This window comes from Chelonia mydas, chromosome 6 (genome assembly GCF_015237465.2).
Source record: "Chelonia mydas isolate rCheMyd1 chromosome 6, rCheMyd1.pri.v2, whole genome shotgun sequence".
NCBI lineage: Eukaryota > Metazoa > Chordata > Testudines > Cheloniidae > Chelonia > Chelonia mydas.
Window position 1 is genome coordinate 57,444,818 of NC_051246.2, and position 22,876 is coordinate 57,467,693.

The window sequence follows — 22,876 nt, forward strand, 5'->3', positions numbered from 1 at the left end:
GAAAAAAAAACTCTGGGTTGGAAGACTGTGAATTTCCCTGCAGGAGTTAAGTACCCTGCCTCCAGGCAAAGAAAACCTGCAATTCACAAAGATAATCCCCTTTTGTCTCTGCTTGGCCACAAAGCAGAGAAAAAAACAAGCTGCTTTCAGTTTCAGCTGCTTCTGGACTTCCTTTTTAAAAATCTGTATTTCTAGTTCAACAAAATCTCAACTGGATCTCAAAATGATTTCAGGTTAATCCCACCACTCTGCCACCATGTCAAGGTTCCTCCCCCACTCTGAACTCTAGGGTACAGATGTGGGGACCTGCATGAAAAACCTCCTAAGCTTATCTTTACCAGCTTAGGTCAAAACTTCCCCAAGGTACAAAATATTCCACCCTTTTGTCCTTGGATTGGCCGCTACCACCACCAAACAAATACTGGTTACTGGGGAAGAGCTGTTTGGACACGTCTTTCCCCCCAAAATACTTCCCCAAAACCTTGCACCCCACTTCCTGGACAAGGTTTGGTAAAAAGCCTCACCAATTTGCCTAGGTGACTACAGACCCAGACCCTTGGATCTTAAGAACAATGAACAATCCTCCCAACACTTGCACCCCCCCTTTCCAGGGAAATGTTGGATAAAAAGCCTCACCAATTTGCATAGGTGACCACAGACCCAAACCCTTGGATCTGAGAACAATGAAAAAGCATTCAGTTTTCTTACAAGAAGACTTTTAATAGAAATAGAAGTAAATAGAAATAAAAAAAAATCCCCCCTGTAAAATCAGGATGGTAAATACTTTACAGGGTAATTAGATTCAAAACATAGAGAACCCCTCTAGGCAAAACCTTAAGTTACAAAAAAGATACACAGACAGAAATAGTTATTCTATTCAGCACAATTCTTTTCTCAGCCATTTAAAGAAATCATAATCTAACACGTACCTAGCTAGATTACTTACTAAAAGTTCTAAGGCTTCATTCCTGGTCTATCCCCGGCAAAGACAAAATATAGACAGACACACATACCCTTTGTTTCTCTCCCTCCTCCCAGCTTTTGAAATTATCTTGTCTCCTCATTGGTCATTTTGGTCAGGTGCCAGCGAGGTTACCTTTAGCTTCTTAACCCTTTACAGGTGAGAGGAGATTTCCTCTGGCCAGGAGGGATTTTACAGGGGTTTACCCTTCCCTTTATATTTATGACAGAGGTACAGTACAGATCACTGCAGTTCAAGTTTCCCCAGTACTACTACCCTGCAAATTTGCCCAAAGACGGAGCTAGAGTGGACCACATCTGACAATGAGAAGACAATTAATTCTCCATTGCTTTGGATGAGATGGGCTCAGTGAGACTATTGCTTTGGTAGTTATCAACAACCCTACAGCCTGTCTCCCAGTGCCAGGGTTTTTCCTGTTCTTGTAACATGCTATGAATCAGAGACATACTTTAGGAGAAAAGAAGCATTTAAAATATCCCATGAAAATCAATCGGAATCTTTATCTTTGAGTTTCTCCCTTTATCTGCATTTTGTTGTGCAAGTGACTCCTTCCCAGAGGAAAGATAAAATATCTGAATTACAGCTAAGGCAAAGCCAGGCTTATAGGGAGACTATCAAGCTCTGACTTTATTCCTTTATCGGTTGCCTTTATTCTCAAATGATCTACTGTACAGAGAAGAGAATGACAGCAGAGTAGTGGCAATCAAGTTTGCTTTCCAGCATGCTCCTCTACCAGGCATCTGCTAAGGAAAGCACACCTTCATTTTTATATACAGTCTGAGCAGGCCTCTCTCTTGAGATGAAAGTTCTTTTCAGCTGTGTCTGGAGTTCTTGCTCAGGAAAGACAAGTGCTTGAGGGGCAGAGGTTCCCATTTCCTTATCCACTTTTTGTTAGACTCCTGTCCTATGTATACATTTATTTAAAAAGCTCATTCTCCATACAGTACAAAAAGAAGTTTGGAAATTTTGTGTGGTGCAGATACCAGGTATTTTTATTTTGGCCAAATTATGCCTCTTAGCTTTGTTTTTATACCCTTAATTGGGGCAAGTATGGGAAACAAATATAAGTTCTGCCTTCCCCACATGTCCTGTATCTTGTGGAGTCTGTGCTGCTAGGGAGAATTTCAGATTAGTATCCAGTATAGAAGTTAATGTTGGCAACTTCAAAAGGCTCAAAAGTGGGCAAAAACTTATATCCGTTCATATTTCATCTGAACAAATGTGCAGTTTTCTGACACTTGCCCTGAGCTTCAATCCATCAATCTCCTTGAGCTGTTAGCAGTATAAATCCCATGACACACATGTGAGCAGTCCTGATTCCATAGAGTAGAGGGCAGTGGAGCACACATACACTCCCAGCCATTTCATTACCACATTTTAAGAGTTTGGTTCACATTTGTAGCATCTTAGCAGGGCCTGGGAAAGCAATGGAGCTGAATACATAAATTTAAAATAAAGTAACAAAAAGTGTCCCTTATTTCATTTAGTTCTTGGGGTTTAGATAAACACATTTTAAGTGTATATCCAGCAATCTAGGCAATTTTCCCACATGAATATTAAAAATAGACACATTAATGCAAAAAAAACCCAGACAGCAACTTCCCCAAAACTGGGAAAGATATCTCACCCTGAGAGGTGAGAGGGTCCCAGAGCTCAGCTTGCACCCTCAGCCTGGAAGTCTACACTGCAATTAAACAGCCCCACAGTACAGCCCAAGCCCCGGGAGCCCAACTCAACTGGCATGGGCCAGCTGCAGGTTTTTATTTGTAGTGTAGACATACCTTAAATGTCGTTTATGGCTAACACAAGCCAAGCAGTTTGGGGATCCCTTGCTTATGCTTAGAAATGTTGCCCTCTCTGAATTCCAAGTCGCATATTGATACAGTTTCTTCTCATCAAGCATTTTTATTCTCTTCCCCCAGAGTTCAAATTGACAGAACAAGTGTGGCTCCTGTGTCCTCTTCATGGGTATTGGGGGAGCAATCCACAAAGTCTTTGTCCTTTGATGTTTCACAGTGGCTCATTTGGTTTCAATGGGCCCTCTTGTGTGCAGGACCAGCACTTTACACTAATTAATGCTTCTTTCCTGTTTGGTGAGTTACACAGTCATAGAGGTTTACAATGCCAACACTCAATATAACTTTATACCATGGGCTACAGATGTTATAAGTGAAATCAATTAATTCAACATACTACAAGCATTTCGTCAAGGCTAAACACTAAACACATTCTAATCAACTTAACATCTATTTTAACAATGCTAACACAGAGATGAATGGGATTGGTTTCCAGCTACGTATTTGTCAGTGTTCCGTCAGGCCTAGGGGCCTCGGCATGAGCTGGCATTAGGTCTGCCAGCATCACACCTTCCCACACCAGATACCTGTGATGTGGTAGCTGACACAGGAGCATAAGGACACCTTCAACCTCTTTGCACCCCTGTACCTCTATAGCACCGTAATCTCTCTAGGCCTCAATGGACCTCTTCTTCCCCCAAAAAGTCTGGTGAGAAAGATGCACTTTGCCGCATGCCCTGAAGGTCAGCAGATGGGGTATGGGGAGTGGTGCATGAATTCTGAAGTTCAGGACCCCTCACAGAGTATGCCCTGCTATGAGCTACTTCTCTCTTAAAATGAGGAGACTCCAGCTTCAGCACCTCCACTGACCACATCTGTGACATTATTGTAAGGGGACAGAGGTCCCAAGCCACATGGGCCTTCAGAAATCAAAACCAACACCTTATGTTTCTACATTTTACATGAACTTCTCTCTCTGGTCTGATTTATGCTGTAGTTTTATGTAGACTGCATTGCAGTTACCCAGTTCCCAAATAACTAAGTCACAGATCAAAGTAGCAAGGTTCTTGCATCCAAAAGAAATGCTTACAACCTATTAACCAGGCACAGATGGAAAAAAAGCCAACCTGGGCACTGCTGTTACAGGATCATCTCCCAGCAAATGCGGTGTCAAGGTTCCTTCCCCACTCTGAACTCTAGAGTACAGATGTGGGGACCTGCATGAAAACCTCCGAAGGTTATTTTTACCAGCTTAGGTTAAAACTTCCCCAAGGTACAAACTATTTTACCTTTTGCCCTTGGACTTTATTGCTGCCACCACCAAGCATCTAATAAATATATAACTGGGAAAGAGCCTGCTTGGAAACATCTTTCCCCCCAAAATCCTCCCCAAACCCTACACCCCCTTTCCTGGGGAAGGCTTGATAAAAATCCTCACCAATTTGCATAGGTGAACACAGACCCAAACCCTTGGATCTTAAGAACAAGGAAAAAAGAATCAGGTTCTTAAAAGAAGAATTTTCATTGAAGAAAAAAAGTAAAAGAATCACCTCTGTAAAATCAGGATGGTAAATACCTTACACGGTAATCAGATTCAAAACATAGAAAATCCCTCTAGGCAAAACCTTAAGTTACAAAAAGACACAAAAACAGGAATCTGCGTTCTATTCAGCACAGCTTATTTTATCAGCCATTTAAACAAAACAGAATCTAACGCATATCTAGCTAGATTACTTACGAAGTTCTAAGACTCCATTCCTTTTCTGTTCCCGGCAAAAGCATCACACAGACAGAGAGAACCTTTGTTTCTCCACCCCCACAGCTTTTAAAGTATCTTGTCTCCTCATTGGTCATTTTGGTCAGGTGCCAGAAAGGTTATCCTAGCTTCTTAACCCTTTACAGGTAAAAGGGTTTTTCCTCTGGCCAGCAGGAATTTAAAGGTGTTTACCCTTCCCTTTATATTATGACATGAGGATCCAACAGCACCTCAAGATTGCAGCCCTATGTCAGTCAGATAAAGAAAATATTGCACAGAACACTGATGAGCTGAGGGATTACTAAAATAAAAGACAAGCACTACATTATTAATCTAAATCACTAGCACAATACAATAAATGGGTGACTGGGTGAGGCTTCCCTTTAATCAGAATAATAAATAAATGTTCTGGGAGCCATTGAAACCTATTTTGGATTCTTTCTCTGTTACCTAACACAATTAAGATTGCAATTAATTGTATAGACTGTAAACTAAGAGATGTATTATTTCCCGGAGATGCTGTAGCAGAGTTAGATTAGCTCTCTGCACTAATGCGGCCTAATAAATAGGTTTCAGGAACATGCATTAGTTAACATTAAGAACGACTTTCAAAAATTAATCTAGCCCCAAATTTGCTTGTTCCAGCTGATGTGGTTTAATAATTCTTTAAGAAAAGCCACACATGTACACAATGCCGCCTTCTTCCTTGCATTGTGTAATCCTTTAGAAATGAGGATTTTTTACAAGGAAGGTAATTTTGCTTTCTCAAGGCTGGATTCTGATCTGATCACTTTACACCAGTTATACTTCAGTTAAGCTTCAGTTTAATGTCTCAATTAAGTTAAACTACTCCTGATTTACATCAGTGGAAATGAAAGCAGAAGCTGGCCTTTAATTTGGACTCAATAAAATGAAATAGTATAAGCCCGGAAAAAAGCCAGTTATGTTCTACCTATACTGGAGAAATCTGGCATGTGAACCACCATGCACTCTTAGCAAACAGTACCCTCAGTCCTGAAGTCATATTATTTAATGAGAACAAAGCTTTCATTTTTTTAAGTAAGTTTCTATCTTTGCAGACTCTGAGAAAGTTTTGAAAAATTAACCTTAAAGACTCAAACACTACAAGGCAAACAAAAAGAATCCACAGTAAATTGTTTTTTAAATCTCTGTGATTTTTAAGCCAGTCTCATGATTTTGCGGCCAAAGTCATGACTTTCAATGCTTGGGGTTGGCAATACTGTAATACACCTGTAACACACAAACTTGATCCCTACAGTCCATGGGCAATTATATCACCATTTGGATTAGAACTGCTTGGCACAAGGCTAATCACACTGCTCATACTATTTAATGAGACTCCTTTTAGTCCCAAGAAGTGACTGGTGCACTCTGGGATAGTACTGGGAACACTGTTTCCACATTTTGGAGCTATTGAGCTAAAAATGTCTGCCCACACTAGCACTGTAGCACCGCACTGTGATTAGCCTTGTTTCAAGCAGTTCTAATCCAAATGGAAATTTTGATAACATTTCAATAAAATTGAGGCAAAATATTTATCAAAACACAAAATGGGCCCATTCTGTGAAAATGAAATAACTTTGAAAATCTTTAGTGAAATAATTTCCCTGATTTTAAAGCTACCTCTGTTTAGAACTTGTCCAAAAGGACTTTTTAAAATTGTCTATCAGTCCCAATTAATATTTTTTCCTTTACTCTTTTTTGTGTTCATTTCCTGATAAATTCCTTGGTTTGTAATCATCCTAGGGTGATTTTATTCCAGTTCTATTAGATTGGACACCATATAAAAATACATCATGGTGTTATAATTCTTGTTGGACAGAATGTGTACATGAAACATAAAGCATACGCCCAACAGGGCTGAATTAATGTTGGAAAGGCTGCTGTAATGCTGATATTTCCTAACTTTTGAGTGTTTGATTTCACATCATAAATAAAAAATGTTAATTAAGCTTATTGTATTTGATTCCTGGAGTTTTTTTAAAGAAAAAGAGAAAAGCAAATTGTATCATTTACAACTGAAACATCCTCCATCTCCTGTCACAGTTTGAACCCTGAGTTTTCATCCCTGTAGAAGAAGCTGCTACCACTTGAGCTACAGGGCTAACAACTGCACCAGAGAAGGCAGTTTGTGATGAGTCCAGCTGTGATTAAGAGGCATCTGGCCCAGCTCCCTTTTCTCCCCACTTTGAGAGGTGGGGCGGCTCCTCTTCCATGTGGTGCTTCCTGAGGGAGGAAAGGGTCTATGGCGACACTACACAGAGGGGTGGGTAGGAGAAGTTCAGCACAGCTCCCTCTCTCCTCTGCCAGGTGTTTGGGGGAGTTCCTGCCTTACGTGGTGCCCCAGAGGCAGGTGAATGAGCCTTTGTATCCAGGTGCTGGAGCACGCAGGGGGTGATTGCAGTGGAGAGTCCAGCTCAGTTCTGTTCCCTCTACACTTGCCGATACAGCTGCACTGGAATATCTCATGCATTCCCAAGAAAGCATCTTGCTGCTGTTTCTGGTGGGGAGGAGGGTTTCATGATAAACCTAAAAATCAAATGTGAAGAATATCCTGCTCCTTTAAGGCCCAAACACAACAGGACTTGCCTCTTCAAGAACGGAAGTAAAGCACTAAGATGCCTCTTTCTCTTGTCCCATACCCTCTTGACTCAGTTCCCAGAAGCCACAACATGTCCTTTTTATACTGTTGTTATTATTATAGTATTAATCCTATCATTAATTCTCCACAGCTAGACCAGCCCTAGTACACTGCAAATCCATACACTTGGGGTGGGCAGCTGTGGTCCTAGCCTTCTTAATCCCTGCCCACCAGCCAACCACTGAGTTGGAGTGCGTGTGTATACATCCATCTAGTTCTGCTTTATGGAAGTAAAGTAGTACATATTCTTGCACTATCTCTGTAGTTTACTGTTTGCTATTACGAAAGGAGTCTGGCGAGTCTTTTGTGGGATTTTTATCCCTAGAAGTTAAAAAAGTTATTTAAAATCAATAGAACTAGTTTTTTGTTTGAAATATTCAAGCCATTCTATGGAAAAGACAGCTTTTCAGAAATGTCTCTCTTAACTGCTCTGTGTTGACACCTCACAAACTGCCTCTTGAGGCTTGTAAAAAGTCAGCCTAAATATAAACATAAAAAAGTATAACTTTAAGCACTGAGATAAAAATGAATCAAAAGCAATATGCCTCTTGCTATTCTGGCAAATAAACCAAATATGCAGCAGGCGTTTTTCTGGGAAAAAGTAACTTCTTAGCTATGCACAGATGCACGCGCACACACACACACACATATAAAGAGTCAAATTTTGCCTAAAATATCCGTAAATCTGGAGTGACCCTTACATTACCTTCAATCACATTATGCCAGATTTCCACCAGTGTAATGGAGAGCAGGAATTTGACACAAAAGGTAAATGCACCAATTCCTGTGTTTACCTTCAAAAGCTGAATGAAAACAGAAGTCTATGGTGCAAAATTCTGCTCTCAGTTTCACTGATGTAAATCTGGAATAGTGCCATTGAAGTTGATGGAGTTACTCTGGATTTACACCAACGTAACAGATAGGAGAATTTACCTCTAAAATTCTCAAAAGTACTTTCCATCCCCCTTTCAAAAAAAATTAACACAAAAAAATTAACTGTTTAATAATTTTTGGAGAGGTTTGTTTCTGAACAAAAATCCTTTCTCAAACAGGATTTTGTGTAGCTCAAAAAAGGTGACACATTTCCTGTCAGACTCCCTGACATGCCGTATTAGGTTATACTGTCAAGGGTTCAGCACATTGTTTCAGACATGGAATTGCCAGGAGAAGCAGCAGCATTTTAACATCTTTTTGCTGAAGTGATTAATTGATTAATGATGGTAACTGAGTTTACATAGTGTGACAGTGATTGATTCAACAAGCCAATTAATCATCCAGGTATTGTAGCATGGGATTAGGAGCATGGAGCTCAGAGAAGGACCAAGGTTAGGGGTTAGCAGGGTACTTAGCAACCAAGGAGCAATGAAGAGCCTGGAGCTAAAGGGAAGAAAATAGCAGTAAAGATTTGGACTATGTGAAAATTCCTTCTGTTTTCTTGTTGTTCTAAACCCTAAATTAAGTTCCAAAGCTTCCATCTGGCATGTGGTTCAGTCTTGCATATTAATCTGGTGTCCTTTCATTCATTTATGAGCAGTTCCTTGTCCCCACCCCAACGCTGAGTAGTTTAATTTGAAATGGGGAGATTGTGCAGGGTTTTAGGGGAAGGAATCCTTCCTTTAGTTCTCAGGACTGCAATGACTTCCGGTCAGGCTTGCCCTTCCCCAGTGTGCAAAGGGGCACATGGCTAGTGGATATGCATGAAGGATAAATGTGGACTGTTTGAATACAACACCCAGAAGTATAGCTGAAATGCTTGCAAGACAGCTACCTGGCCCTGCCCACAGAATGCCCATAATCTTCCCCCATGCTGTTCCACCCAACAGCTAACTGTCCCCCCACTCTGCTGTTTTAGTGACCATAGGAAGAAATAACAAGGTGTCATAGATGAGCTGAGAAATAAATAAACGACTGGTGGTCAGAAAGAAAGTTACCCAAGGCCAGTGTGGTCCTGAGATTTAGAGATTCTGAGAGCCCACAGTTCCAATGGAAGATGATGGGAGCTGTGGGTGCTCATCAGGTCTGAAAGTCAGGAACTATCAGCTTTACAAACAATAAATATTCTGACTTAAAGTCGTTCTTACGCTGCTTCTAGGACAAGGAGGGAAATAAACGAGGGGGAACCCTATGCCATTCTCAGAATTAGTATTTTTTTTCCAAAACCAAACAGATATTAAACCTAAAATGTTTCCAATTCTGTTTTAAATCTAGAACCTATGATTTTACTCTGTGGTAGATTTTACATAACAAGTATATACTGTGTATATCCCAGATAAAAATGGAATTAAGGTTGAGAGTACCTATTGGTAATTAAGGATGTCATGAGAGTACTCTAACCATAGGGCTGTTGGATACAAGGGCACTACTCTGGTATTTCATGAAAAAAGCATTGACCAGATTTAGGCACCTGACAAGGAATATCCTACTGAGTAGGTTAGGTGGCTCCCCACTTATCTTGCTGGTTTCTCTGAATCCCAGTCTTAGGTGTCATAACTCTTCCCTATGTATTCTATAGATAGTCTGGGTACCTAACTTGGACTTGTGATTTCCACTAGGCAGCAGGGTGCCTAAAAGTTAGGTGTTGCAATGCTCAGCATTGCATGGCCTAGGTTCCCCTTGTAAATCTACCCCATCATGTAAAACTATTAGAGAAATAATACTGACATGGTGTATTTGAAAGAGGGTTGTTTTTTTTTTCAAGCAGCCAGGGAAACAATTACATCTGACCACTGGAATTTCACTTCTTCTCCTTCTATAAATAATGGAATATGAGCTATATATTTCCCCTATTTTTTCCCAGTAATTGGAGTTGGACTTACCTAATCAGAAACATAAACTAGATGTTGTAAACATCATTTCAATAAGCTGCTATATACTTCTCAAAGTGCTGCATGATGCCAGACACACTCTGAACTGATTCAGAGTACATCAGGTGCTTTAAAATGTAAATTCAATTTTGTAATCCTCAATTATCCTTTTCTTGGGTTATGGAAGATCCATGGGTCTAGTGATGCAGCCAGAGCTGAGAACAATTCAGATGGCCTGGCAGACAGACATCCCAGAAAGGAAGAAGGGACTTCCTGGTCAGGGGAGGCAGGAATGATGGTTTTATAGTTAAGAACACAATGGTTAGGAGAGCTTAGTTCTAGTCTTGTCCCTGCTACAGCTTCCAGGGCATGTCACTTGGCCCTGATACACAAAGGGACGTAGGCCTTACAATGCTGAGCATCATAATGCCTAACTTTTAGGCACCTAGAAAATCATAGGAACAACAATAAGCTCCACAAATACTAAATTAGGTATGTAGGCTCCTTATAAAATGAATGGGATCCACAAAAGCCATCATACTAGGCATGGGATTGGTGATGGCAATGAGAGGGGAGTGCCCTAAGTCCCTCAAAGAAATAGACACCTATCTCTGCTTGTGATCCACAGCTAGGAACCTGTCCCCTGGAGCCAGGGAGCTTAGGCACCTTAGTCATTTCTTGTGATAATGGGTTAAGTGCCTGTCTCAGTGCACCCAAAACAGCCAGAGGACAATGGAGTGCCCACTTTATAACTTTTAGCCCAGTAGTTATAGCATTCACCTTGGATCTGGGAGAGCAAGGTTTGATTCCCCCTCTCTGCTAGAGGGAGAGGAAGAATTTGAACAGGGGTTCTCCCAATTCTCAGGAAAATACTCGAACCACTGAACTATGGCATACTGTGATGTTGGGCTCTCCCAATCTCTCCTGCTGAAGCTGTTCCACTGTATATGATTAATTAGAGTCACTGGAGCAGGGAGAGTGGACCCTGAGTCTCTCACCTCAGTGCCCTACCATGTCATTCTCTCCCTCTCACAGTTTCTGTCCCAATGCAACTTTCTGAAGAAAGCCCTAGTTCTCCTGCTGAGATGGCGAACAGGCAGCTGGAGAGAGGAAAGTGGGCATACCTACCTTGAAGCAGGTGTTGTTCCCTGTCAGAGAAGAGCTCTCCTCAGAATGACATGTGGAAACAGGAAAGGGAAATGGGAACTGTCACAAAGCTGTTTTGAAACCCCTTTCCTGCTTAATCATGCAGAAAGAGCCCAGTAGGACAGACAAGGCACAATGGAAAGCCCTTACAGCTGCACAATGCTAGAGAGACCTTGTGCTAGAGAAGGAGATGGTCCCATCTCAAAGGAAAAGTAACCAAAGTCCATGGGTAGTGGATCTTGCAAGCCATTCCTGAAAATGGCTTTCGAAATTGCCCTTCTTCAGGAAATAGGATTTGGTTTCATATAGTTTTAGTGTGGTCTGTAATATCTCCTTGAAAATAAACTGCCTTCTGGGGGTAGAGAATCTGTCCTCTGCGCTGTAAAGAAAGGTCCTTATTCCTTTACTTCTCCTCCTGTCACCATCCTCATTATCGAGCAAGTCACATGACAGCCTCTTCTCTCCTCCTCTGCTAGCCTGGCTCAACCCACCTCTCTCTCTCTGCCCACACATGGAGTGGGACCTGTGTGAAGCATCTTTCTCTGATCCCTTCCTCTTGGGAGCCTGAATTCTTCCTCCTATTCCTTCCCATTCAATTTTCCCTCTCTCTGGGTGACAGCAGGCAGGCACATCACCAGACACCAGAGGAGATGGAGAAGTGCAACACAACTTTAAGTCAAAGAGGATTAGAGGTATTGGAGGGCTTCCACATCAACCCCATCACTTTGTGTCAACACTGACATGTAGAGAGTACAACTCAGAATGAGGGGGTAGTTCATTCTCTATAGACTAATCAGTCTTTGATCTCTCTTCTGAAAGTGCCACAAAAGGTTTTGATCTAGCAAGAACTGGACTGAGATTTAACCCCCATACCTTCAATTATTTCATGTGTGATACAGAACAGCCTTCAGGTGGATAACATTTGTCACTTTCCTGTTTCTCAGGGCTGGATTTGAACCAGTGCCCCAAAGGTGAAAAGGGAGCAGGAAAGGGGTAGCTCTGTTATTAAACATGTTGACTATAGAAAAGTTAGGGTCTTCCTGGTTATAAAAAAATTCAGTACCAAATAAAGTTTGGGAAGGCTCAAAAGTCCTCCAGGGCCTGATTCCCCAAACTCTACTGACCCCTATGCTGAAAATACAAGGGAGATTCCCCATTAGAGTTCAGAAAAGCCATCTGAGAAGAGAAATAGCACAGAATTATTGCTGTATTTGAGAGTCACTGAAGTCTTACTACTGTGCAATATTATGCATAATGAACCATCTAAAAGTGAAGTAGGATTAATGTTTTATTATAGAGTAATTGTAAAAGGATATGAAATCAAAGAACACAATTACGAAAGTCATCAACAATTTAAATTCCATTCTAAGTCATTTTTTGGTATGAAGGTCAGCGTAGCTCCAAGGTTCTGATTTTCTTCTTTTATCGCCCTTATCAGATGTTAAAATGAAAAGAGAACAAGAGACGAAAGGCTCACCTTTAATTCCGAGAGGAGGGTAGGAGAAGGAGGCGCTACAAAGATCTGAGTGATCCCCCAAAAGCAACACCGTATGAGATTCTGGACTCTGATATTCACTTTGGCTTGTTTCTGTTAAATCCCTTGTTTTAAAACTTGTCATCTGGATCCAGGTCAATGATGTGAGCAAGAACATGATTGTGATGAGTACAAGATTCCATTGCAGCTTCTTTCTTGTCTATTTGCTGAAGAACATTTTATCCATAGCTGGGATGCTTAGAAAATGATGCATTCACCCACCAATCCTTTCCTAGCTATTTAAATTCTCTTATTGTCATCAAAACATGTGGCTATGCCATCTTAATACTGATATGGATTTCATAATAAAAAGGTAGTTCCTGAGAACATAGAAATTGATGTAAAGGATGAGACTAGTGTTGCATCTAATCCAGCATCTTCTCTCGCATTGTGCCAGATACTCCAGAGGAAGGTGGACAAAATCCCATAATGGACAATTGTAAAGTCAAATACCCCTAAACTACAACATCTCTAGATTAGGAGATCACTGTCATCTATTAGGTCACTGGGGCTAAGCTGCCGGCATGTAAGCAATACACATATACCATTCAATGTACCTCTTCAGATTTAATGAGGGCTGTTATACTTTATTGAAATAATTGATTCATAAAAACATAAATGTCCAATATGAATAACCATGCAGTCATATGTACTGACTGTGCAAAATTAACTCTGGACAAATTCAAGGTTTTACTAATAGGCCCAAAGTGTCTATTGGGCTCGGCTCCAGCCTTGGCAATTTCATTCGACAATGCTGTTTTGACTCCAGCTTGAATCATTACGAGTCTGGACCCAGCATTTTCATTGATTTATTTCTGGACCTATATTTAAATCCATCATTGAATCTGCAGCTTACCATCTAAAAGGTACTTACCATCTGTGACCTTTGCTCAGCCTAAATGATTTGAAGCTGCTGTTGATGAAGCTCTTGTTTTGTTTAGATTGAACTATAACCTAGGATCCACAATTTGGAAATGTGTCTAGGGTGCAACTTATTCAGACTCATCTTGTTCAGAATACAGCGGTATAAATGGTAGCGAGTATGGGGGGGGCACAAAATATACCCCAATTCTGAAACCTTTTATGCAGGTTACCACTTAGATTCTGCATTGATTTAATAGTCAGACATTATAAGGCCAGAAGGAGCCAGTGTGATCATCTAGTCTGACTTCCTGTATGACACAGGCCATAGAACATCCCTGAAATAATTCCTATTTGAACTAGAGCAGATCTTTTAGGAAAAAAATCTAGTCTTGATTTTAAAATTGCCATTGATGGAGAATCTACCTCAGCCCTAGGTAAATTGTTCCAATGGTTGAGACCCCTCACTATTTAAAATATATGCCTTATTTCCAGTCTGAATCTGTCTAGCTTCAACTTCCATTGGCTGGATTGTGTTATGCATTTATCTGCTAGAATGAAGAACGCATGAGGAAATATTTCTTCCTCATGTAGGTACTTAAACAGTGTGATCAAGTCAGCCATATCCTTCTCTTTCATAAAGATAGACTCAAAGAGCCCAGTCACTATAAGACAACTTCTGCAATCCTTGAATCATTCTTGTGGCTCTTCTCTGAACCCTCTCCAATTTGTCAACATCCTTCTTGAATTATGGACACCAAAACTGAAACCAAAGCTGAGGGCTCCTCTCCACCCCTGGCTCCGCCAGCGGCAGCCTGCGGGTGTCGGGGGCAGACAGGAGCCCTCAGCCAGTTGCTGGCTGAGAGGAGCAAGCAGAGGGCAGGGGGAGAGGGGAGAAGTCAGGGGGCGGGGAAGGAAGGAGCCAGGAGGTGAGGCCCAGTTCAGAGAGAAGTCCTGGCAGGCCAGCCGAGAGGAGCGAACGGTGGGGGAAGGAGCCAGGGGGGTAAAGAAGAGCCAGCTGCTCCAGGCGCAGCACAAGTGGAGCAGGCTGTGCCAGGCCGGGCCCCTTTTGAGCAACTGCCTGGCACCATGGTGCCAGAGGTGCCATTGTAAACCTGGTACTGCTTCCCAGAACTGAGACCCCCATCCTGTAAGCATGGCCTACATTTTTTGTTCATAGATGTACAGCTTTACATTTGGCTGTATTAAAATGCATATTGTTTGCTTGTGGCCACTCTGCATCAGTGTTTTTTCCTCTTCACTATTTACCACTCCCCAGTCTTTGTGTCATCTACAAAATTTATCAGTGATGATTTTGTTTTCTTCTGTGTCATTGATAAAAATGTTAACAATAGGGCTGAGAACAGATCCCTGAGGGACCACATAGAAATACATCCACTTGATGCTGATTCCCTATTTGCAATTACATTTTAAGACCTGTCAATTAGCTAGTTTTTAATCAATTTAATATGTTAAATCCATTGATTTTGTTTTGTTCTTTTTTTTTTTTTAATCAAAATACCGTCTAGTACCAAGTCAAATGCTTGGAAGAAGTCTAATAATATTACATCAATACTATTACCTTTACCAACCAAACAGGTAATCTCAAAAAAGTATATCAAGTTAATTTGACAGGATCTATTTTCCATAACTCTTGTTGATTGATATGATTTATATTTTCCTTCTTTATTAATATTATATTTTAATTCTTTATTAATCAATTAATCAGCCATTCCATTATTTTGCCTACATTTCATATCAGGCTGATGGGCCTATAATTAATCTTTTTTACTTCTTTTAGATAAAAACACAACATTAGCTTTTTTCCAGTGTCTTAGAATTTCCTCAGTGTTCCAAGAGTTATTGAAAAATCAACATTCAGGATTCGGTGAGCAATTAGCCAGCTCTTTTAAAACTTTTGGATGCAAGTTATCCAGACCTCCTGATTTTAAAATGTCTAACTTTAGTAGCTGTTGTGTAACATCCTCTGGAATTATTATTGAAATGGAAAGTGTTCTGTCATCATCATATGATATGACTACATCATCTGTTTTCCCCCCAAACATAGAACAGAAATATTTATTGAACCAGTCTGCCTTTTCTGAATTATTATTGACAATTCTACCATTTCCCACTAGTACTAGAGCAATACTATTTTTAGGATTATTTTTCCTCTAATGTACAAGAAAAATAAAAAAGAATTTTTTTGACTCTGGTGGCCATAGATTTCTACTTGTGTTCTCTTGCATACTTTATCAAATTTCTACAGTTCCTAGCTTCTGATTTATATTTATTAATGCCAACTTCACCTTGGTTCAAATATATATTTGTTTATATATATAAGATGAGAGAGAGAGAGAGCGAGAGCACACATTCTAGCGGACACCAACTAGTATCCTATCTTGTTCTTTATTTGTTAGGACATTGATCCATAAGCATTCATAAGCATTTTCTTCTTGTCAGTGACTCAGAAACAGGTAATATCATTCCTGACATACAATGCCATTCCCCCTCTCCTTTTACTCACGTTTCTTTCTAAATAGACTATATCTATTGATTTTGACATTACAGTCACATGAGTCAACCCACTTGGCAACAGTCTTTTCTTTATGTCACTGGGTTTCTTGATTTTGTTCTCATCATCATGATTTTGAACTAAATGAGTGCTTATTTGTTCCCTCTTTTCACCATCCCTTTTGTTATTAGACTAGTGTCCTCCTAACTATTCTAGCCAGATTTTCCCCAATAAGTTTGGTTCCCCTTCTACTGAAATGGAGGCCACTCATTTCCACATTTTTCTTCTCAGCTTTTGGCCCTTCATGGAGTAGCTCTGTCATATTTGAGCTTCTTTTTTCTTATCTTCTCAGCAGCCATTCAGGTTGGAGGTCTGTAGTTCCAGAGCTGGCCAGAAAATAGGATTTCTGTTCTGTAGGAAATTACAACACTTCAGGGTTTTAGTTTGTTTTTGTTTTTGTTTTATTTATTTGAAATCAGATGAAAAGCTGACATTTCAAAATTTCCCGCAAAATGAAAATTCTGAACAAATGTTTATTCAAGACTATTGAAACAGTTCATTTTGATAATGTGGAATTGTTTCATTTTGATAATGTCAAAACAATAATACATTCAAAATATCATATCACAGAAACCATGATGCTTGTGTTTCTGGGTCCTGCTGTGAGATTCAGTGATTGAAAGTCCATAACAATTCTCTTGATTCATCGCATATGGAGCCTTGATTTAACCTATGCTATGCCAGGACAAATAGTAAAGGTATGTCCTTTTCCATGAATAATGCAGATTTACTCTTCACCAATTCTACAACTTCAGTGATGCTGAATATATATTGACAAAAACATGTAAGGGAAAACAACCTGTCATTATTACTTCTAGCAGTGATTTTTCCAGAGTGATGGCACAGGGCATGAAAACAGTGTTTCCAATGCCTTAATCATCAGTTCCATGTCAGAAGAGCTGGGACATGGATCTGCCCCATCCATACCCATCATGAGACCCAGAAAAAGTCTATAAAGTACCATGAATATGACTTTGACAAGATCTTCTTCTAGTGTCCATTTGGGCATATCACAGAAGAGAAGGGTTAGTGTGGGTCTGGAATGAGGTGTATTGGCAGAGTTATGTGTAAACCTCCCGTTACTGTGAAAAGAAGTGGCACACTTCCAGCTCATGTTACAGTGACAGAAATTCTTATGTAATACATCTGTATAGCTACAGACAGCGTGGTCACCAGGAGAAGCAGAATCCAGTACCCAAAGTATCAGATCCCTGCACCTGAGCTACAGGAGTAACTCAGTTAGCAATGTGTAAAAAGGAGACCCCTATCCTCACTTGAGCCAGTAACTGGTGGGAGACATGATCATTCACACTACAGCTTGTTAGGCAACATAGTCTAGAACAGTTGAAATGCACAGGAAATTGTCACAAAAATATTACATAAAAACAGCATATGCATGTGTATTGTGCTACACTCCACACAAACAAGAACAGAGCTCTTCAAAAGTTTATTGGTTCAATAAATGTGTAATTGTTGTGCACTGCAAAAGGTTTCATGACTGAAGCTCAGAACAGAACTCAAGTCCTATCTTGGGTACCACTCTGATGGCTATGTACCTTGAGTGAACCAATAAATAAAGCTTTCTTTTGAAGATGCTGTCTTCAAAACTTAATCAGCCACTGGTCACTGGAGTAAAAGGGTTTACAGGTGCCAAACACAGTGGGACCTATCATATTGACTCTGCTGGGAAACAGGAGGACCTGTCACTCAGAGATCCACTCCCAGGGTACTTGAAGTGCATGGATCCACTATTAAGAGAGGTGCAGGAAGCCAGGTTTGTCACAGGCACAGTGCACTTAAGAGGGCTAAAAGGAGTCTAAAGCAGAGCTTACCCTGTAACCATGACAAAGGTGCTTCAGCGATTCAAGTAATGAATCAATGCACTGTTAGTTTAAAAAGGTAAATTATCAACATGGCACTCACTCACTCATTCTGTAACAACCTTCCCAACAGCACCAATAATGTGCTCAGTGTTTAAAAGCATACTGCTGTTGTGATGCCATAAATTCCACAAAAGAATTTACCAAGTGATTAAACTGTAATAAATTATTCCAGTTTTATTACAATATGTTTTTTTCTCAGAGATGCGAAAAGGTTTATACTGCTTCACATAAAGCCCTGTTACTCGTAATAATCAATATTTATTTTACTATATCCTATTACTGTTTAGGTTTATTTTCTTGTTTTGCATGAGATTCAAATATTAATATAGTTTACAAGAAAGAAGATAAAGTGCCCTACTTCAAAAATACCAGTTAAAAATAATTATCTTTTTTCCTCATTGACAAATAAATAATTTTGAAGAGATTGTATTGAATGAGACTTTTGAATTTTACCTTGTATTTTGTTTTTCTCTCTTTTGTTAAGAAGTTTAAAAATAGAACAGATTTAATAGAAGAATAAGATCTAATTCTTCCTTCAGTAGCACAGATGTATTTCCTACTGAAGTCTTCCATTCACTATAGTACGAGCAGGACTGGACCATAACTGAAGACAGAATTAGGCCCCATAGAAATTAGAGATGGAAAAGAATTAGGTCACTTTGCCCAGTACCCTGAAAGCCTGTGCAGAATTTTTCCCTATAGGGTATCTTCTAGTGTTTTGTCAGTGCAATTTTAAACAATTCAAGTGATAGGGCTTTGGTCATTTCTCTTGGGAGACTCCTATGTAGTCAAACAGATCAGAAAATTAGGAAATTTCTCCTGCTCTTCACACTACACTTTCCTTAGCTCAATTCCATCCCATTGCTCCAACTTGCATCTCTCTCAATCATCCTAGACAATTTCTGCCATAGGTGCTACCGTACCCCCTTTCTTAAAGTGTTTTCCATCACATACAGGGTTTACAGTTTGGTTCAACGGCTCTCAGCACCCCCACAATGCAAATTGTTCCAGCGCCCCTGATTTCTGCATAGTCTATCTTCTGTTTCCAACAGACCAGTCTTCAAGTAAACATATTGTACTAATTTTCAGTGAATCCATCTTCTGGTTACCATAGACCATATGTCTTACTCATAATTGCTCTTCTTTAGACTCTGAGCTCTATGGGGAAAAGAGAGTACCATTACCTAAGTGTTGTACTGTTCCAACCACATTGCCGATGTGCAATAAATACCACAGGCAGCAGCTCCTTGTCATGGTATGATATCGATCCCTAGTTCATATTGCACTTTTTAACAGGTTGATATGGTGCTGTTTCTATAGCTTGCAACTATGCAGGTCATCATATGATTCCCAGGGTCATACCTGCACTTGAACCATCCATACGTGATGCTTTGAAATGATTTGTCAGTCACTTTGGAACAGTCATGATCATTCAGCACTAAAAAAAGAAAAGAAAATGTGCATTGCAAAAATTCTACAGCAATATAAACCTTCATCCACAACTCCAAGAGGAATTGTTCTCATGCTATAATCACCCTGCAAGGGAATTAGAGCCATTCAGCCATAGGTTCTGCATAACAATGTCTCAAGGGTGTGATTATCTCGCCATTCTTTGCTTAACCTTTCTTTTTTAATTACATTGATACTTTTGAAACCAAGAAAAATGAAACCTTTCTCCAATTAGACTGCACTGTGGGAAAACCATGCAGGGAGTGTGTTGGTGGCAGCCGGTTGTGTGAGAAGACAATTAAAGATGCCAGTGGATCTCTGGTTAATTCTTCCAACTACTAGGATTCATAGAATAATAGAAGTTAGTAATGGACAGGAACACATCAGCTGTCAAGACCATCTCCCCATCCCAGCCCCAGCCAGTACAGAATTGTTTGCTACAGAACTGTATATAGGCCAAGATTTTCAAAAATGAATGCTTGAAGTTAGGTTCCTAAATCCATATCTAGGCACCTAAGCATGTGGACTAATCTCCATAAGAGCAGAGCTCCCAACAGCTTCTATTGACATGAATCAGTTCTCAGCGCATTTGAAAATCAGTCCACTTGCCTGTTTGCCTAAATGTGGACTTGGGAGCCTAACTTTAGGCATCCATCACAGCCACAGTGTATGGAGCTGGTCCAATAATTCTTTGTAATAAATGATCTCTTGAATCTAGCCTTTTACTGTCTGTTTGCAAACCAATCCTGATTTCTGTTACTGTATTTGTTATTCCCACATATTCATCAGACAGTTGACACCAACAAATTTCATCCTACTAAAGTGTTAAAAACATTTCTTTTTGAATATTCTCCCTTTGTAATTCATAGTTTGTGATCAGGTAAGCCACATGGTATTGTTTCTGTTTTCCTGATTGGATGACTAAAAAATCATGAAAAATAGCAGGTAATGATAGCAAACTCCTGGCAAAAATTGTTTGGATTATCATTTGTGCTTAAATTCATGGAACATTTGGGATTCATAAACACTGTTGCTAGTAAAGTGCCAGCTGTCTGAATAGTGGGGAGTATAATGTATAAGATCACTCCATGAATAGCAATTCACTAAACTTGTGACTTTTATTTGAGACAATATTTTTGAATCCATTTTAGTATTATTCATCCTGCTCTAATAGTATGTCTGGGCACTGTGAGGACTCCGAATCAAACATTGCATTATCCTTCTTTTCCTGACAATGTAAATTCTGCCCCAGAGGTGATGGGAACTCCCCACACCTTTTCCAAGTTGACAGTTGTCTGACCCCCATGGATGAGCTGGAATACAAGGGTGAAGGAATCATTCCTCCACACTATGTATTAATCAAGACTTGAGGTCTTGGCCCTTATATGCTGGGGAAAGAAAACATTAGCTCTCTGCTCTATCTTTTGATTTACCACTGGATTTTGATCAGTTATAGGAAAGTTTAAGTCGTTTGACATCTCAGAGAAAATCTTTATTTGGAGGTTTTAAAGAATACAGACGAAGGAAACTATCTGCATGAAAAAAAATCTACATATTATTCAATGGGGAGTGCCCAAACTGTGCTACACTCAAGTCCTCATTGATAGTTTGCCAGGAACCCATGGACCATACCAAGTTTGCATAAAAATGAACATATATATTTTTAAATTCAGGATTAAATTCACAGCAGCATAATATTTGCTTCTGTCTTCTTGATAGAGGAGTATTAAGCCAGGTGTTGTTGGTTTTAGTTTAATTTCCATCAGGTAAAATCCAAATCACTTCTATAAAACTAATAACTGGTTGTATGCAGGTGAGTTGGGATGGAGAGGTAACTCCACTCCCAACACAGAACTAGGACATGAGTCTTCAGTGGAAATCACTGCTTCAGCCATTTAGTTGGAGTTACAGCTGCAGCTTCTCTGTGGCTTTGAGGATCATGAAATCCCACGAAAGCTTATGCCCAAATACATTTGTTAGTCTCTTAGGTGCCACAAGCACTCCTCGTTATATAAACCACCCTCTGTCCACCTTCTTTACTGGCCTATGCAGGCCTGGTTGGAGACCCCTCCCATGAGATGCTGATGCAGGAGATGCACAGGCTCATGTCTGGTCTCCTCAAAGTCCCCCTGGACAGGCCTAATGCAAGTCTTCAGCAGTGAAGAGGGTTTTGCCCTGGGCTTCCACATCCTGGGTAAATTTCACTCGTGAAGCAGTGTCAATAATGAGATCATACTGGTAGATGTGGACTTTGTGATCAGTGGGGTGTCTGCAGAACTAAATTGCAAAGTTCCTGCTACATACAGCACTTTTACATACAGCATAAACACATATGGACAGTAAGTATCCATTTTCTTTACTTTGGTTATAGTGTCCACATCACTTGGAGGACAAAACTAAAGAAAGTGATCACCATAATGAGCAAAAGTAAAACATCTGTACTCCCTTCCTGCTGACCTCTCCATGATATGCCTTTTATTTTATTTTATTTCACAGCAATTTTATGTCTGTGCTTCTTGCAGCTGTGTTGACATCTGCTGTGCAAACAGAGTTCATGGTGGCAAGGAGATTTGTTGGCCAAGTTTTCTCTAATTTTACTTTTAATGATGACATCGCTGGTGTAAAAACTAATTACTTCTACCCAGGAATTCCTAGTGGCAGGAGACAGGCTCATCTATCATCCAAATGACTTTGTTAGCATCTAGTGAGGTGACTATCAGAACGCCAACCTAGAACTTAGTTGGGACTTGCCCTTACCTCCTACTATGTCCAGGATTTCCAATCTCAGCTCCTTCCTTTCATCAGTGATGCAGGCCTCATCCTTATCCCTTCTTCCCTCTCTGTAATTATTCATGCTGCCACTTACAGTTGGAATGCTTTCCCAAACCCTGTTAGCTAAGCCATGCCATGTCATCACTCAAATCTCCCCTTGTCATTTACGAGAAATGAGATTGTTTTATACATAATTTTTAAATTTCTTTTTGGAAAGCATCAACATGTGCATGTACCAAAATTGAGTGTCCACATGACCTCGCCACTCTAAAATTAGATTGTAAAGTGTTCAGGGCATGGACCTTGTCTTTCTGTTTGTTCTGAAAATTGGCTAGCACACTTCTGGGCCCTGTAGTGAATTTTAATAATAATTAATAAGAGATTGCTACTACCAAAGTAGCTGGGCTCAAAGCAAGGGGAAATATGTGAGTGTGTCTGGTTTAGAGAAAGGAGTGGGATCAAAGTAAATTCTTACGAACTACTCAGTATCCCTTAACCATATGCACGGTCATTGGTTCAGGACTGGCTCAAAGCCCTGGCTGGGATGATTTAACTGGGAATTGGTCCTGCTTCGAGCAGGGGGTTGGACTAGATGACCTTCTGGGATCCCTTCCAACCCTGATATTCTATGATTCTATGATTCTATGAATGAGTGT